Raw genomic sequence first — 18,204 nt, 5'->3', positions numbered from 1 at the left:
ATTGATGTTGATACATCATGTGTTTTATTTTGAAAGTATGTTTTAACAAAGTGTACAAATGATGAGAATGAATGTGAAACCACAATATCCATCACCTCTATGATAAAGAATCTGACTTAAGTAAATAGAGAATTGACTGGTTAAGCAGGTTTTCTCTATCTCTTCACAAAACCTTGGGAAATTCCTCAGTAGAAAACAGTGGGTGGACTGTGTTGTTAGAACAGTAGAACTGGCTTCCGCTGGAACTTTAAATATTCCATTTATTGGCATGTACTGTAGGATTCAACTTTCCATGTGAGGCATCAAAAATAAATTTAAAAGTTTCTTTTGCTTTTAAAAGTTTTAAGTTTCCTTACTTATCTGGAGAGAGACCATGCTTAGAAATAAGTAATCAAATTTTATCACTCCCAGATTGACTGAAGCCCTTCTCTATTTCAGGTATGCAAAACATAGAAAACTATAAAAAACTTTGATTTTATACTTTTTATAAAAGGTGATATCCAGGAGGAAAAAAAACATAGGCTCATTTTTGTAGCATTTTTTGTGTATTGGAACAATTGCTGCAAAAAACTCAGGCTCTCAACCTCAATAACAATTAATGATACTGAAAGAACTTATATACTACGGAATTCATTTTGACAAATAGTAATTTGATGACACAGAAACCTTAAAAACAGAAAGCTTTCTGTAGAATCAGTTTTCTGTCTTAATTCTAGAATAGGGAGACAACCGGGTGCCATCATCTATAGTTTATATAACTTAATGTCTGTTTTATTTTCTGATTCTTGTCTTAGAACATCAGCCCAAAAAGTTTACCTAAGGAATTCAGAAAAATTTAAACACACCAACTATTTTGACATTCTTCATGCCTGACTGCCCTTCAGCCATGTTCTTGCTTCAGTGTATATACCCTTCAATCCAGTGTAATAAATCATGAAATGATTTTTCTCAGCGAGACAAAAGGGACATTACTTGAAATGCTAGCATGGCATGGGAATGGTGGGGAAGGCTATGCAATTATCTAGAAGGCCTGTTTATTCCTTCTTCATTCCTTTCTACCTGAGGACAAAATTATTATTCAGCGCAGTTAGCTCTAGCATTGCACCGGGAGTGAGATTAGAAAGCACTGATTTATAAGGAGAAGTATAGCTGGAATAAGAAATTCAGATAAGCAAAATGACTTAAAGACTTTATTTTATTGACTCTATTTCTTAAACTCCACTCTGCCCCTTGCTATCTATGTTTAAGTTAAATAATATTATTATTGATAATAATTGCTAATAATTATTAATGATTAATAACAATTACTAATATTAAGATTTTACTATTTATGTCTCTCCACACTCCCACCCTAAATATGTAATTTTGTATGCACTTGCTGTCCCATCTCTGAAGCAAGGGGATTCTAATATGTGGGCATATCAATCACACTGGTGCATGATAAATGTGCCATAGCACATTACTGTGTTTCCCCGAAAATAAGACCTAGCTGGACCATCAGCTCTAATGTGTCTTTTGGAGCAAAAACCCGGTCTTATTTTAACATAAAACCGGGTCTTTGATACAATATATAGTATGATATGGTATGATATGATATGATATGATATGCTATAATATATCATACCGGTCTCATATTAATTTTTGCTCCAAAAGACGCATTAGAGCTGATGGTCCGTGTAGGTCTTATTTTCGGGGAAATATGGTAGGTCTAGGTCCTGGGAGGGAAATGAGCAGCCTTTGACAGGAAAAAACATTCTTCCAATCTGCAGCGAGTGGTGTGAAGTGGAAGTCTTTACCTAGTAGTTCTTACCCTTCCAATATAAGTTTACTGGGCTGCCCTGAAAAACATAAATTCAGATTCCATGATGTATACACAATCAAATAGAAAACACTATAAGTTGGCATCCATACGAGCCGAATGATACGTAAGTCTTGTGGTTGCTGATGTGCCCCCTTTACCCTCATGTCCCTTGGACTTTTCCTGTCTTCCGGGCCACACAGCTTGAGATGCAGAATGATTTATTAGTTATTGGAGCAATGCCATATTACCAGTATGACTATTTTGGATTGAAAAATCAAAGTATTGTGTATGGTCCTTAATATAACCTGTTGAAAGAGACAGATGGTAGAACAGGTGGAGGGGTTCATACAATAGATGCATGCAGATTTCCTCTGCATACTAATTACAACACAAAATATCAACAAGAGAAGAATGGATGGGCAGGGGATTAATAGATCTGAGCATTTTAGAAATTATGGTATTTAATCCTGGTAAGCTGAAAGCTGTAATGAGTCTATGGTATCACACTGATAAAGAGTAATCCTGTGTGAGCCATTCGATTGTCCTGACAAACCGTGTTTCCTCTAGTATATCTCTCAATCCTTTTTAAGATTAGACACACATTTTTTGAAGTTTATTCTCCTCTTATAAAGAAGATCTGGATTCGAGACATGGATCGCTGTTCTCAAGGAGGCCAACTATCTTCCCACAGAGGGAGGGGCAAATGAAAATCTTCCTTGTCAAGGTGCATTATAACTCGTCTACTTAAATTATTCAGAAATTTCCAGAATTACATATAGAATGGCGATATTTTAATAACAAATAGTGTAGGTTACAATTTGAAAGTACATCTGTGAAATCTATAGTTATAAAATGTTTTCCATTGCATTTCAAACCTTGCCTATGAAACTTTTCTACCGAGAGCTTTGTCAAAGCTCTTTTATATTTAAGGTATTTTTCTTTAAAAAAGTGAACATTGATAACCCGAGAGTTAAGAAAGTGATTCCCTTGCAATAAAAATATTGTAAAATGTCACTAGAAGTACCATAAATTTACTTTGTATATTATTAGTTCTAGTTTTCAAGGGTTTATTTCTGAGTCTTGTTGACAAACACCCAGCAGAGTGTCAAAGTTATTCTCTAGGAAACATGAAGGATGATATCTGAATTAAGAAAACCGCAGAATTCAAGATAAATGAATGTTAGCATCATTGGGTCCAACCCCCTTAATTTGCACAGAAAGTTTAAAATGGCAAAGGTATAGAGCATTTAAATATCACTCCTTTTGAGCAAAGTCTGCCCTGGAAACAAATGCAAACTCCCTCACAATGTTGAAACAATGCCTCTACTGTGTATGTTGCAAGTCATTTTGCTATGATAGCAGGTGTGCCATTCACATTATAATCTGATCACAGATATGCTGATTTATATTCACCATTGAGTAATCCAAATGGCATTGCGTCACATACTCCTCCAAATGACAGGCATCCTGAATCACCATGTTTGCACAGGAACAAACTTGGATTTAAAAAGAGATTTGCCAACTTGAGCTAGTGTTAACGTGAAGAGCAAATGGCCTTGTTAACCCTGAAATATCAAGGGCAAATCATCTCATCCTGCGTCGTTTTGCATTAGTGTCTGCAAGTCTTGTGATGGGGGTGTGGGTGGCGGAAACTGAGGCAGATGAAAACTTTATTTTAGAATTGAGGACAGATTCAAATGATGAAGTTTAAGATTCTGTGATAAAAGGGGATTGAGCATCTTTAGTTCTTCTAGAAAGATGCTCTAGGTCTATAAGAAAAGTTCCCACAGTTAGGTGGAAGTGGAAAGGCATTAGAAGGGCCTGGAAGAAGGTAAAGTAAGGAATGTTTATTTAAGAGCTGCTACTTGTCAAATATTGTTTGGCTAGATTGATTACATTAAAATATTTCCTTGACTCCTTACAACAATTCTATGAGGCAGATATTTTTATCTGAATGTGGGAGTTTATGTTTCTTTGAGAAGGACACACACACACACACACACATTCACTATGTATTTGTTAGTGGTAGGAAAGATTTATACTCCTGTTCTAGTAGCTATTCCTATCGAATCGTGATGAAATACACAATTTCTGGAGCCAGACTGCCTGGATCATGGCAGGCTCACCAGCTCTACGACAGTGGAGAAGTTACTGCTTCTAAGCATCAGTGTCCTTTTCTGTAAGATGGGACCGATAGAGCTGTTGCAAAAATTAAATGAGGTCACGTATGCACAAACATTGCACTGTGCCAGGCACACAAGATCTCAGCCCTCAGCTCTCTCGCTAGTAGATTATAAATCTCTCCAGCACAGGGCGCTACACACCTATGAAAGCAGGGTTCCTAAGGGTCCCAAAGGCCCAAACCCCTCAGAAGGCCAAAAAGAAATATTACATTGGAGGGAAAGGCTATTTCCTCTTGGAGAAAAATTACTATAGCTCTCCACAAAGAGTTTGGTCCTTGGACCAACATTAGGAGACCCCAAAAATCAGCACAAGACCTGGAGACAAAACTGGGAAGAGAAGAGTAGCAACCCTGACCATGGGAAGGAAACAGTCACCATGTGAGCTAGCTGGGAATGACTGCCTAAGGAATCTCCTTAGCTTATTCCATGCGGAGGAGAACTGATGAGCTACGAGCCCTGGGAGTGGGCAAATAGTAATTAATAGCTAGCCTTTGCAATCCTTACAAAAATGTTTTTAGTTATAAGGAAACTGAGAAACAGGGTAATTAAGTAATTTTCCAATGGTCTCAGGTTAGAACTGGTAAAATCAAGATTCTTACCCATTATGTGTAGGAAAGTCTCCACAATCCTAGTGTGTCCAGGGTAATAGGTTTGAATTTTTTCTATTTTTTATCATTCACCTAGTGCCCACACACCATATCTTAGGTCACAGAGTCTCTGATGTGTCCCAGTGAGGCAGCATCTTAGCACAGGATGGTCAGATCTTTGAGAAAGGGAGTGTCATACGAAGATGGGTCTGGTTTTTATAATGTCTGGAGTTAAGTTTCTTGAATTTCCCTCAACCACAAGGATACCGGACATTCATTCTCTACCCACCTGAGATGCTTTGTCCCTCCCCAAAATATTCAAAGGTGTTTTTGTTTGTTGTTTTTGCATGATTATGCTTTGGAGTCATGTTTAGAAAGTTCTTGAATGCAGACAAGAAAAAGGTTTGTGGGTGTTTATATCACTTTATCACTGAGGGTTCAATCAAAGAAACAGAAACACTAGAGACATACTAGATATATACATAGGTGATGATTTTTTTCTAGGCAGGTATCTGACTTACCAGAATTGTGGGAGCTGGTTAAGCAGTCTCTGTAAAGTGTTGCCTTCCTATCTGATGCTAGAGCGTAAAGTCAGATAATCCAGCTAGGAACAGGGTATAAAGGTAAAGGAAAGCTTGTGTTTGGAACCCTCAAACACAAGCTAGAGCCCATGAAAACAAGCGGATACCCATAATTTGTTGCTTTGGTGCTTAGTAGACCTACAGAAGTTGGGCCATGCTCAATATGCACATCTGGCCTACCAGTCAGAGAAATTACATGACGGTTCAGAGAATGGTGGAATGATTGCAGGCCTAGTTGCTGCCACCCACAGGGAAGTGACCCAACAAATAAACAAGTGTGTGTGAGTACAAAATGGCTGTTGCTATACTTCTGCTCTTCAGATATCACAGAACAATCTCTCACGTGGCCTAATCTAACCAGAAACACGTAGGAAAGAGACTTCTGGGAAACGTAGTCCAGCCTAGCCAAACTGACATAATAACATAGCAGCCACAACCCCGTTTCAATTTGGCATCCATACATAGCTCACTGAACCATAGTCTCGAAATAAAGATAATAGTAAAGTCATATCTCTGCCTCACAGGATACAATGTCATGAGTGCAAACAAGAGCAGCTAACCTGGAAACACATGTCCAGAAAGGCCAGGTGAGGAACTCTGTAGACTGGTTCCCCAGAGAAGCAACTATAGTTGGTAAAAATTATTTTAAAAAATTTTAAGTCTCAGCAACTGTCCTAAGGACATACACCAAATGAAGAAAATGGCATTCAAGAAAATCTATGATATCTTGGTTACACAGCAAGAGTTGATGGCACTTAAGCCATGACTTGCTCTTCTCTGTCCCCAGCTCAGCTAATGGAAGATCCACTCCAAGTGGATGTGGTCAAGAAGACGGAGTTCCCTGGGCCCTCAGCTCAAGAGCTGCTATCTCCCCAAGAGGGGTGAAACACCAGTATTTCCCATCCCCAACAGCCTATACAGAACAGGCTAAATTCCACATAAATGCAGACAAGGGGTCAGGGGTTACCCAAGCACCTCCCACTCATAGGATAGAGGCTCTAGCCCAGGCTCAGCAGGTTGAGAATACTGGGGTCTTCATCATCCTCACCCCAGCTCATTCAGTGGGTAGAGGCTCCACACTAGGAGAGGCAAGCCGAAAAGACCAGCAACTACCAACCCCACCCAGTACCCTGCTCATAATGAAGAGGGTCACACCAAAAGAAGTGGGTCACTGTCCTATCTCTAGAGAGTTGTGTACAGAGAAGAGGTAGGACATAAGAACAGAGTGCACTGAAGATCTCTCCAAAGAAACCAGCTTTACAACAGAGCATGAGAAGGGTCAAGACTAAGGGGGCTCTTGAAAGCAATGGAGATTTTGATGGTAAGCAATTAATAGGAGGCTGATAGCTCCATCAGAGCCAGAAGCTAAGCTGTAAGGAAGCTACTTTGCCATTAAGAAAACATGGATCGTAGGAACAAGATATTCTATAATTCCACAGATGGTAGTTTTGGCAGAAACATTGAGGGACAGCTAAAGCAAATTCATATCCAGAGTGAATGTCTATTTCAGGAAGAACAAAACACTGCCCCTTCCTTCCATTATGGAAGTAGCCCTATGTGATTAACCTGCCACCATGTAGCTTGCTGATACCTGAATGGTGACACGTCAGGGTTCAGTATTGATCTCATTTGCTGACAGATTGAGCACGCACTGACTGTGGATTGGCCTTGGTGAGTGGAAAAACATACTTAAACGTCCATCCTGCCACCATGACTATTGCATTCATGAGCCCATTAGACAATGGGGTGGAAGGCTGACTGATATCCCCCCAATGAATCATTCCATCCTCTGATTATTAAAATCCTTCCTTCTTGAGGTCACCATTTAGTGAGCATTCACATAGGACACAGACATCTTCAAATTCTATGTTCGTATGACCATCTGGCCTAAAAAGTTAGCTACATTCTATGAGTTACTATAAACCTATACTTTTTGGCCAACTTTTCCTTCAAAGTAAATGAATAACCAGGTAAGCACCCTGAAGTTCTGCCCACTTCGGAGGGTTTCCTTTTATGCATCTCCTTGAAGGCCTTCCCAGAGCGGGGTGGTGGCGCTGCAGCCATTCCTTTTTGGGTAGTTGCTACATTTTACTTCCTCAGGCAATTGATCATAGAGAACTCTCTGAGAGGCCTTAGGTATAGGTTGAGAAAGGAGACAATGTGTCAGAAAGCAGAGCCATCTGGGCAGCTTTCTCAGGCAACTTACTGCGTCTTGATTCAGGACCTGGTTCCATTCCGTTATGGAATGCTGGTGTGTGTGCCTGACTTTAAGGCACAGAGCATCCGACGACACCCAGTTCATGAAGGACAGCTCAGGTCACATGGTAACTGTTCTCAAAATAAGATGGTAGTTTTTTTGGAGAGAATGGCCTGGCTGTGCTTCAAAACTCCTAAATGCTGTGCAATGTGTCACCTTTAGGGGCCTGTTGAAGGCTCCAAAGAGCCTCCCTATCTGCCACTGACACTTCAAGCATCATCAGATTTGTTGTGTCATATGGTCCAAAAGACAGAACAGCTGGCACAACAGCTGGACCTGTTGCAGATTGGTGTCTTGTTCTGGGTCTTACTCAATGCTGGCAACTTACTGGGTCACTCAATAAATGAGTCAAAGTAAGATACACAAATGAGTTACATAACGGTTTCAAAATCCAAAAAAGTCTGCTTGGGCATAGTGCCTTTTACTTAGTGGTTGGATAGGTTATATGCAGTAACTTGCCTTTCACCTTGACTGGAAAATCTCAGCATGGCCCCTCACAACTGGATACCTAGAAATTTTACCAAGTTTAGATGACCATTTAATTTTTTGTGAGATTTATTTCTCACCATCTGGCATTCAAGTATCTTCCAATGTGTCTAAAGTAGTTGCTACTCCCTGCACACCAGGTCCAAGCAGAACATATAATCAATATAATGGATAAACGTGTTGCCCTGTGGAAGGAAACCATGATCAAGATCGCTGTGACACAGGTTATAACAGAGGGCTGAAGAATTCATTTATCCCTGAAGTAGGACAGTGAACGTGTATTGCTGCCCTTGCCAGCTCAGGATACATGACGTCTTGTGGTCTTTGTGCAGGTCAGCTTTGTACCAGTAGCAGGTAAATCTCAACCACTACAACATCCAAGTCCTTGAGGGTGTCAGTCATGTCTGTAATCCCTCCAAGAATGTGGTATTTTTCTTGGTTCACTGTTTTTGTGGTTAGAGGCAGTTCTGGTGAATTTTCTCACCTCACAGGTCAGGGAACTCATTTCTGAGCATATCTACTCCAATTACATATTTCAGTACTGGATAAATGACCACAAAGTAGGTTCAGGGATCCCCTGGGTCGATGGTATGAGAACCTAAAACCAAATCCATTGCTCACCTCACCTCCATAAGCCCCTACTGTATTATAAGTCCTCACAGGTCTCACTTTTACCACATCCATTTGGGACCTCTTATACCCGAGTCTGATTATAGACCTAGAAGCAACGAAAGGCTGTGTTCCATATGTTCTGAGAAAGATCAGCAATAATTTGCAATTCAACTCCCTCAAGGGGAGTGTGTATAGGTTCTTCAGAGAGGGGTGTTTCAACTAACCATGAAGGTTCAGTGAAATTTAAGGGTTTGAGATTCTGGCATCATCAGAATCTGCCCATATGTTCCTCTCCCAATTTTCACAATCTCATTTCTTCCTAATCAACATCTTAACTTCAACAAGAGACCCTATGAGTTTGGGAACCTATCTGCATGGTAATTCAGTAACTCTCAAGATTAGATGTTAGGTTAAATCTCAGTACTGTAACCACAAGACACAAGAATTTATTTCAGGGGAGTCAAAGAAGATTCCAGGTCACTTGTGCAGACTCTGAGCTGGGAATTGAAAGCCTTGGTGTTTCATATATTTTCCTCAAGTTCTCCAGCAGTTATAAGCAAGCAACAAAAGCCATTACACACCTATTTTCATGAAAGATTTTATAACAGCAAATACTTGGTCACTAGAGTCTTGCCGTCTATAGTTCCTTAATTACAAGTATCTAAAAGGGATTATATATGTACCTATTTTACTACTGCATGGCATAGTCTATCAATACCCTCCTCCTAACTCCTGAAACGGGTCATTAATTACTTTAGATTTAGTCAGATCAAAGCAACAATTCCAGAAAACCCAGGGCCATTTCAGAGTAATCATTTTTAAGATTCTGTTTTTCTAGAACTTTTTCTGATACCAAATTGATATCAGTCAGGACTTTAGTAGAGAGGCAGAGCCACTAGGATAAATATGTAGATGTGGGATAAATATCAAAATATTTTTATGGGGGAATATTTCTTTTGGAATTTAGAGGCCTCATTAGGCAGCTGTCTTTACATTTGATTCTGGGGCTTGAAGCTCATGGGGCAAGCCGTGGAGAGGAAAGATAGATATAATGTGGGGGAGAAAAAGAACCAGCTGGAATTCACAAGTATGAGCTGCAAAAGTGAAACCCTTGTCAGCTCTTCATGCCTTTCTGACTTTGGTGATATGGGTGTCCTACAGAGGCTAGGGCCCTTCATCATGAAGCGCAGCACACACGCTTGGCCAAGAGTCACTGAAGCAGAAGACGGGATCTGGTAAAAGGTGGAGTGTTGCAGGCTCCATCACTGCCTCACATCAATAAGATGACATAGCAGGTCATTGACTTGTGTGAGATACAAAATGGCCACTGCTTTACTTCCTGCCTCCAAATCTCCCAAAGAGTCTCTCTTGATCTCACCCAAACCAGAAACAAGCAGGAAAGAAAATTTTAGGAAATTAGTTCATTCTTGTCAAGTGGACATATTACAAAGCCACCACTATATCACTAAACGCCACATTGAAGAATGTGACATTCCGAGCAAAACGAGATTTTTGATGCTGATTCCAGGGGAGACAAGAGAAACGAGGCAATATAAATATGATCAGAGGGGAAGAGTAAAGAAATGTTTGCACTGTCGACTAAAAATATATTTCTCATCAGCCTGAGTAAGGCAGGGTTCTTACAGGTGATAAGCCAAATCTAAAATGTATACACATTTTAAGAAAGGGAAAAACTGGATTAAAATTGTAATACTCAATATATACCAATAACAAAAGATGAATACAAGTCATGTTTGTCTTCTGCAATTACAAGAGGTGCTCAAAGTGATTACCATCAGTATAATTTTAATACAGTTTTTTCTTTCCTTTCTTAAAATGTGTATACATTTTTTTTTTTTTTTTTTTTTTTTTTTTTTGGCGCTCCCAGTATATACCTTTCCCAGCCTTCATAGGTTTTAATAACAAATTTATAATTAGGACACAAAACGCTCTTCCCTTATATAAAGTGCCACTGCAAGCATGCTTTCAGAGGATTTTCTTCAGCCAGAGTTCTAGCTTGGACCCTATCTAGGTAATTTCATGCCTATACCAGTAATCCTGCTACAATTAGGATCCGTGCGGTAGCGAGGAAACTGAGTTAAAGCAATTGATCTACAGAGTTATTAGCATTAGGCTAAAACTGCCCCGATTATTATAGGACTTGGAACACAAAGAGTTGCCAGCAGGTGAAGAGGTGTGGAGTTCCCAAAATAGCATTTCTGAGCACAGTGCTTTGACCCATTTTTAGTATCTCCTTACCAACTTGGAAGAGGCAACCTGTGTGATCAGTATGGAAGGGGAAGACATTAAAGAGCAAATTTTATTATCTACAAAGTCACAGGAGCAAAAGTAACTTAGGCATGCTTCTTAGAAAAGGTAAAGTCCAGAGTCTAAAAATTTTACAACATAAGTCTGGTCCAAAGACTAGAAATATTGACCTCCTAAAGGAGAAATAAAAGAACAAATGCAAAAATATATGGTACATTTTGTCGGATCATTTCAATTAACCCTAAAATTTGACAACAGAAAAAACATTTTTCAGTAATATATGGTTATATACCCTCATGCCTTAGATGTAGAAAGAACAATGACAATTTGGTGGGATACATGTAAGGCCACTTGAGGAATGAGTTACCGGTCTCATTACAGTCTTTCATGCTGAGTTTAACATGCAGATACAAAATAGGTACTATCAAACTTACAGCCAACTATTTAACCACATCACCTTTGTCAATGGCTACCCAACTCATCAAAGCGACTTGAAAAGCAAAGACACTTCTTTTTGGGTCAATATCCTTCCTCAAACTCATCAAAGTGATTTAAAAGAATGTTTCAAGGCCAAGTTGTCCCTTTCCTATCGTCATACTGGAGCACCTTGTTAAACAGCCAGTAACGGTAAAAAAGCATTTAACAATCTGCTTCACATACACCCCTTTTCCAGCCAAATTGCACTCATAAAGTTAAAACAGAACCTCTTTGGATGCTCAAAAAAAAACATGAACTGAATATTTTATGATTTGTGCAGTAGTTACAGTGTGTTGCCTTTTCTTAATTAGCATATATATGGATCCCTTTCTTTCATGGCACGTTATTATTGTTGCAGTAATTCAATATAAGTATCCTAAACATTTACATTGTGAAGCATTTTTATGATTTATACCATCAGAATGGCACACATGGTGTTGTACAGCTGCTTTCAAAGTCATAGCTTTGTGTCATATTCTCATATCCCTTTTAAGAATGAGAAATATTGTAGTTTTGGAGCACACCTTTATTTCTTACCATTCATGCCTGTCTATGAATTTCATTCTTTCACATACTCTTCCCCATAATCATGTTCAGATCAATCCCATTGAATGGCAGCAATTTTTCCCGAAGTCTCTCACGACAGAGTAAAGAACTGTTTTTTAATCCACTCCATTGGATTTTTGTTATTAAAAAAAGAAACAGCATTTTCCTCTGTTTGGTCACTAACTAGACTTACACTCAGTCTTTTCAAAATGACTCATGCGTAGTCAAAAACACAAATCCTCCATAGAGAAACTAAATAAGTACTTAAAGGAAAACAATTATAATTTAATCATAGTATACTATTCTCCCAAACCATTACCAACCTCAAGGGTCAATAGAATAGGGGTCAGTTGAATAAAACGATTATGTAAAACATCCATTAGGTCTTCACGTTGTTTCCCTCTGCATTATTATACCTATTTGTGACATGATAGAGTCATAGCAGTCTGCCTCAATTCAAAACTCAAGGCTCTGAGGCGTCTTCATTTGTAATAGTTGTTATAGCCACATGTTTGCCTGGGCTTTTACTTAGGCCCCCTGTTTCCTTTATACCAAGGGTGCCCAAAAAATGCACACATTTTAAAAGATGTTATCTAAGTTTTGCTTTTTGAAATTAAATTGAATTATGGTAGCAATATATAGTATGACGTTCGCTCAAAAGATGGCGTTAATCAAATGAATACTAGCATCATTCATTGTATTACTATTTTAATACGGTGTTTTCCTTTCTTAAAATGTGTATACATGTTTTTGTCACCCTCTTTATACAGAAGACGCAAGTACCAACTTCAGAGAAATTGAAAAGAGATCTTTTGAAGTAATATTTTGAGCTTTCAGTATCAAAAGTATGAACTTCAAACAAGAGGTTTAGGAGAGACATTCTATTAAACCTTAAGATGGTCTGAGTGATCAGCAATTGTACCTGAAGTGGAAGATGAAAGATGGAAGACGGTGGTTGAGGTCTGGTCTGGTCCACTGGTTCACTGCTGGTAGAATGAGAGGCATTGGTGAGTACAGCACTTGAAGCATTTGCTATTATTGTTTTCCAAATGATCCTTAGGGAATCCAGCAGAGATATCTACAAAAAACAAAAATAAAAAACAAAAAACAAAAAAAAGAAAGACTAATAAGTTTTTTTTGGTTTTTTGTTTTTTTTGTTTTTAATTTATCAAGGCATTCTTTGAAACTGAGGAAGCTAGGCCTGGATTAAGGTGAGTGAGGATAGGGACATCTTTTCCCTCAGCTAGAAATTTCAGAGAGAAAAATGACAGGGACCACACAGAGTAAGGGAAGGTGACAGCAGAGCTGGGGCACCGGAGAGCAGCAGTGTGGTTCATATCAACATGACTGCCAAGTAACACAGACAGTGTATAAGAACACCAGAGATCAGAGATGCAAATGGGAAACATCATTTTCAGAAAGGTACTTTTTGAAGCCTACAAAAGAGAATGGATGAAACCTTCAGGATTCCACTGAGGAAATAATAGCAGTAAAAATTGCTATAATAATAAAAATTGCTGCTACTTGAACAATGCTTCAAATTTGTCAAGACTATTCTAAATAGTTTATATAATTTATCGCATTTAATACTCAAGCCATCCCTACGAGATACGGGCAAGTATTTTCCTCTTTTTAAGATGAGAAACTTGAAGAATAGTGGACTTGAGTTATTTACCTATGGTTCACATAGCAAAAGAAGTAGTATGCTGAGATTTAAAATGTGGTATTCTAGATGCAGTCTGTACCCTCACTACAGAATCTGGGGCATGGACAAGGGCAGGCTTGGGTTTCTACTTCCAGGGCCCCCACCATAAGTTTCAAACACTGTTTTTGATATTATTGCTATTGTTACTTAGGTATCCTCCAGTCAACTACGAGAAAACATGGCTGGGTAACAGAAGATGCAACTTAATAGTGGCGGCCAACAAGTATACTAGCTATTCTTCCATTTTGTCATTGATTCACTCATTCACTGAACAAGACAGCTTGCCCTTTATGCAATGTACCCTGGTAGTACCCTGGATAGTAACTACGTAATTCACAAGAACTTTCAGGCCCAAACGCCCACGCGCTTTCCCAGAAGGAGCCATGTTCTCATCAGCTCATAATTGTAGATGTCTTTGCTTCCCCATGCCTAACTCAGTAGGACAACAGGAAGTTCAGAGTCCAGAATTCCTCTAATGCTACAATGTTGTTGTATATTAAAGGTAGTTCTTTGTGTTTGTAGTAAAAATATCTCAATACAAAATATCTCAATACAAAAATAAAAGGCATCGGTTCCTCTGTAACTGATATATTGCTAATTAGTATTAAAAAAAAACATTTTATAACATTACTGGAGTACCAAGTTGATTCACATAAACATACATAACAAGACTTACATTTTCATCACATATTTCAAATAAAGTTGACGTGAATAAGCATCAGTGTGTAAAAAGGGAAAAAGTACAATTCTCTTAGTGAACTGACAATTCTGTAAGTATTTGATGCCAGTGAGAGTTCTATATAAAACACATGCACAAAAGATAAGAAATACCGTTTTCATTACTACATACATATTCTCACACAGCTCCACCCCCTAAAATTTGCTGAAATGAATATAGTTATAAGCATGTAAAATGTTTATGTTTAACAGCAGGTGACTTGGTTGATCTGAAATGGAAATAAATTTACAAGCTACGTCCTCCTTTTTCTTCACACCACCTAATGGTGAAGATGAAGAGTAAATTAAAGGTTACTCACTGACTCATATCTCAAATTTGCATAGTTAATCCTGAACAGCTACTTTCTGATAGATTCAACCAATTATGCTCTGGGCTCCACGATCATTGAAAAGTACTGGAGTCTTGAATCCACTGAAGTGTTTTAAAATTCAGCCAGTATAACCCTTCCCCCAAGTGTTCCATTGCTTTTTCCCCAATGTGTTAGCTCTCCAGGGAGCTGACACAAAGTAGCTGTTCCACATTTCAGAAAGGGAGTACCAGTTGCCAGACTTGAAATTGCTGTTGGGATTACAACAAATTCCCCAACCACACTACAGCAGAAACAAACAGCTAGTCTCATATGTTAAGATAGCAAGATGAGAGTGGAGACCAAAACTTTCATTCTGCAGAATCCTTTGCAGCAACTGTTGGGTAACATTCATAAGACTTCATATTAAGGGAATTTAGCTATAATAGTGACTGGGGAGAAAGGTAAGGACTTGTAAGTAGGACAAAGAAAGTAAAATGGGAAGTATTTCAGAAAGTATTGTGAACAGATTTAACTCATAAGTCATTCTTTATTACAGCATGTATTACAGATTGCCATATGGCTTAGTTGTTTCTGCAATGTTTGTGTTCAAAATAGGCTGTAACATGAATAAAAGCATCTACTCCCAACTAAGCTTTGTTCATCTTTGTGTACAGACAGATCTCAATGATGCTATGCATTTGATACACAGTTAAACTGTTAAAAATTTAAGTGATCTTATACACAGCTAGGCTAGAGTTTAAGTAAAGTGCCAAATCAGAAAGTGGCCAGATGGCTATTTCAAAAATTACAAGCTCATACCATGTTTCCTCAAACATAAGACCAGGTCTGATATTAATTTTTGCTCCCAAAGACGCAGTAGGGCTTATATTCAGGGGATATCATCCTGAAAAATCATGCTAGGACTTATTTTCCAGTTAGATCTTATTTTCGGGGAAACACAGTATTTCTGACATTCTATAGGATCTAATCAGTCACATGGTAATATTATCGATGAGCCTTCCAAAGGAAGCTTCCCCTACCCTCTGCCTTTCAAGTGAGCATTATTCAGCATCACTTAAGCATTCAGGACCATCCCAAACAAATGAGAATCTATTATTCATCTACAGAACTCCAGGGAAGTGGAAGTCACAGAACTCCTCAGTAAATCATGCCCTTAATAATGGGACCTATATTAAACGTGTATGAAGGAATTTACTGACAATATGTCAATGGGAAAATTTAATCTTAAATGTATTCAAAATGCAGGAGACTTTGAAGCTAATATCAAAAGCCAGATGTCTTCTAGGTATGTTAAAAATGCAGTCAAAACTTTAAAAAGTTAATAGAAAATGTCCAAGGCTCCCTCTATGGATTATTTGAGGGTTGCTGTTACAATGCTTGAAAATCAGGAATAGTGCAGAAAAATTAAACTCTGGTTAAGGTCCATTAATTATAATGCAATATAAGGCCTCAGCCAAACAACAGCTTGGCCTGAAATCAATACTTAATTAAATACTTCCTGCAGTTCAAGCCATTAGTTGCTCTGCAGCTTAGAAAATAACATTCTAACTGCTTGTAGAAAGGTAATCAACATTGGTGCATGAGTCTTCAGGTTGGTTCCTTGTGATGTTCTTTCCCCAACAAGGATAATTCTTCGGTGACTTACACCTCATACCTTTCAAATCCACTCAAAACTGTTGAAAATTGAATACAATAACAAGCAATAGATTCTTTGGTTATGAAATAATACATTTAGTTTGTCTTAAAGAACAAACACCACAAAAGAGCTTTCTCAATCTTCATAATGAAAAGCATCCTCATTTCTGTGTTAGAGGTTTAGTCGGGCACATAGGAACTCTGAACTCCTGCTGCCCATATGCCACTGGATAGGAAAATGTTTAAGGAGTAACATCTTCTAGCTGCTGCTGGTAAAGGAACATTTAATGTTTAAGTAGGAAATGCTATCTTGCTGCCCCAAAAGGAATCACCTTTCAGCTCAACTCCAAGCACAAAGCGACTCAGGCTGACAAAGGTGATTTACAATGACCCTCGCACGGATGCATCACTCAGAATGCTGATTGTGTAGCAGGACAAATACAGAAACAGAAGAGGGAGATGTGGGATTTCGATTGTTTGCTTCAGAAAGAGAGCTACAGAACCCAGAAACTCATACAATTGCCACCATGGCTGAAAAATAAGGATGAGACAACACGACTGAGAGAAACACCACATAGGCCAGAGTACCAAGTGTTGGCAAATGTGATGGCTAAGAATTTAGAAAGGCTGTGAAATGAAGGAAGAGCTCAGCCCTACACAGTCTGCGGCAAGGTGTGTGGGGGTGAGAAGGGCTGCAGGAGGAGACAATGCAGATGCAAGAGCACAAGCACTCTGACGTGGGCGCCCTTTCCTTCCTCGCACGCTCAGGCTTTAGTGGGATGGTTTGCAAGTATGCCATCTCAGTGTTTGTAATGCTGTTTATTTATAACAAGCTTGATATTTATCCTTAAGAGTCAGATGTGCAAAAACATTCTGCATTTTTCCCCACTGCATTCAACTTGATCTCTGAGCCTCCTTTTTTAATTTTATCTTTTTTTCAATTACGCAGACTCCCAGTTTTCATGTAAGAACTTTACGAGTAGCAAGGGCATTAACAAGTACTGGAAAGCTGAACAAACTGAAAAAAATCAACAACTGTTCTTAGCTCTCTACCAGAAAGGATGTCGGGGGGCAAACTGCTACCACAAAATTCACTGACAGGTGAATACGAAGAATCACAGCTTCCTGGGGGCAGAAACCCAGGAACTGAAATGTCTGCAGGAGCCAGTGCCAGGCATGAAAACCTGAAGTTGTGACTGATGAATTGCAGGAGGCTCAGTGTGGGCTTGTCTCAGAGGAAAACTCCAGCGGGACCCAGTCGTCGGGAGGACCCCACACTTTTGTGAGTTTTATCTTCTGGAGCTCTGCAGGTTATCCCAGTGAGGGTCTGAGAAAAATCCTCTCATGCTTTTAGCAGGTAGGATAAGAAAGAAAGCTATTTTGAAATATACCAGAGTATTCCGTTCTTCTTAATATGGAAAGGTAAAATATTAATTATATACATATACAAATACATTTACTAATGCCTAATTTTACGTGCAGTAAAATGTATAGTTCTAATTCTGATTGAGGTTTCAATCATTCTCAGCAAATCTTTTAGTCATCCTCAGAAAATCCTGGATTAAACACCGTTCCTATACAATTATCTATTATTTCTGGACATGGAGAACATCCCTAGATATGAAAATGCCCAGAATGCACAAAACTAGGTAAGCACATCTTATGTCATCTTGTCATTATCGGGTGTATTTCTCTCTTGGTGTGTTTCACTGGAGATAATATTCATAAAAGTTAAGCTTTTCTCTTAAGGCTAAAATTGTTTTCATTTTTATATGTATAGTTTCTGTCTGTAATTATATGAACAACTCATAAGTGTGCATAATGAATCACATCATGATCCTTGAAACTCGATGAAAAAATAAGCTATAATTCAAACATAATCAGGAAACACAATACTTGTTAATAGGTTCATTACGACAAGTAACAAAATGTTCAAAATTTTAAAGTTGTAGTCTAGTGAACAGTATTACAATAGATTTCTAGTCTAAAAGTATAATTATATTTTCTTTTCTATATG

General features: G+C 38.5%; 1 protein-coding gene across 4 annotated transcripts in view; it reads right to left on the bottom strand.

The window, feature by feature from the left end:
- SLC7A11 (solute carrier family 7 member 11) overlaps positions 1-18,204 on the bottom strand; it is a 386,915-nt gene that overhangs the window by 48,003 nt on the left and 320,708 nt on the right. For all 4 annotated transcript variants that reach the window (XR_016019081.1, XR_016019080.1, XR_016019082.1 and 1 more), the window contains one exon: positions 12,721-12,876. The gene's annotated coding sequence lies outside the window, so the exon portion shown is untranslated. The remainder of the gene's footprint in view (positions 1-12,720; positions 12,877-18,204) is intronic.

The sequence above is a fragment of the Rhinolophus sinicus genome, chromosome 15, assembly GCF_057876585.1.
Source record: "Rhinolophus sinicus isolate RSI-liver-muscle chromosome 15, RSI-T2T, whole genome shotgun sequence".
In the NCBI taxonomy this organism is placed as follows: Eukaryota; Metazoa; Chordata; class Mammalia; order Chiroptera; family Rhinolophidae; genus Rhinolophus; species Rhinolophus sinicus.
The sequence above is the reverse complement of the archived record's forward strand: the minus strand, read 5'-3'. Positions and strand labels throughout refer to the sequence as shown.